We start from the raw sequence: 1,497 nt of genomic DNA on the forward strand, positions 1-1,497 counted from the left end.
AGTGGTGTTGCTCCCGCTCGTATTACGACTATAACATAATGTCGTCTGAACAACCGATCGCTGGCAACAACATCGTCTACGTTGCCCGACTTATTGTGCCTACGGCGTGATCTCATTCACCAGCTGGAACTTGACGAAAGCACGATACCTGACTCATTAAGTTTAAATATCACAGACCGCTGATACTTTGCGTGTTAACTGAAAATTATGTTTCGCTGTGTTTGAACAATGTTTTCTTCATGTTCATTTTGTTGAAGACCATTGTTATTCCCGATGCAGACGATCATTACGTCATAATATTCATCATCGCGACCTGACGTGAGCATCCGTCGCTATCTTATTGTACGGTGTTCTACTCGACAGACTGATTGTTGCCGTTACCGTATATGCTGTTGTTTTGTTAACTGCTAACCGTATTTATTTTATATCAGCGGAATATCGTAAAATATCTCGGTTCAAAGCTACCAGTTGACACGGCGTTAAATAAATGATGAACAAACCGTTCGCTTATATTGAGAAGACTGGATACCACCGTATTGTTTGAACATCTGCTACGTAACTTTTGCGTATTCGATAACAATATTCTTTGATCGCTGAATATTTCTGCTATTGATCGGTTAGGCGTTAACTGGCGAAACAAAACTGTTTCAAGGCTGTTAAAATATATATTCCCGCGGTGCTATTTTAAACAGCTGCGTACTGGTGTTGAACTTCGATATGAACCATCGAATTGTACGGCTTAGAACCGAGGTAAACTTCACCTCTTCGTTGTTGGTTCAACATGGCGTTCACCGGCGTGCTCGATGATACGGCAGCGGGCACTGTTCGGGAACAAAGTGATTGCTGTGGGCGACGTCGTGGCTCTGCTCGCGACATATGCGGGTAATTGCATGTCTGAACCTCCGATGCGAATTCGTCTTATGGTTTGAAGGATGACGCGATAAACCGCTGGCAATCGATCTGGCTGGCGTGAGGTTTGCAATTTCCACGCGTACTACCTGACACGACGAACTTTCTTATTACCTATGTTGACGAAATAAACCAATACGCAAAAATATCCCGCCCGCTTTCTGTTTAATAACATCTTTGGCTCAACCGATCAGGCGTATATTCACGCCAAACTGCGACGATTGATATCAATCATGTTGTGAAGACGAGCTTCCATAGCGTGATGTTGCATGTTGCGGCCGAGATGTTAACAATGTTCGTTCTTGTTAATTTTGGTTTTGACTGGTTTGTGGTTGCTTGTGAACGACTAATCAGACCGTGCTTCGTTATGTTGAATTGACATGCGTTCAACTAAGATATTCATGCAGAGACAGACGCCAAAGATGAACGCGGAATCTCGACGTTTAAAGGTACCGTATCGTACGCTGCCCTTTCGGTGCTTTACGGTACCGTATCCCTTTGTTCGAAGCGAGGCCGGTGTTCGGTGTTGTTTGGTATTACCAGCAATGAATTCAACTGCTGTTTCGCTTTCGGCCGGCTCGACATGTT

The sequence above is a fragment of the Haliotis rubra genome, unplaced genomic scaffold (assembly GCF_003918875.1).
Source record: "Haliotis rubra isolate DU_JTF1 unplaced genomic scaffold, ASM391887v1 Scf2079, whole genome shotgun sequence".
Classification (NCBI taxonomy): Eukaryota; Metazoa; Mollusca; class Gastropoda; order Lepetellida; family Haliotidae; genus Haliotis; species Haliotis rubra.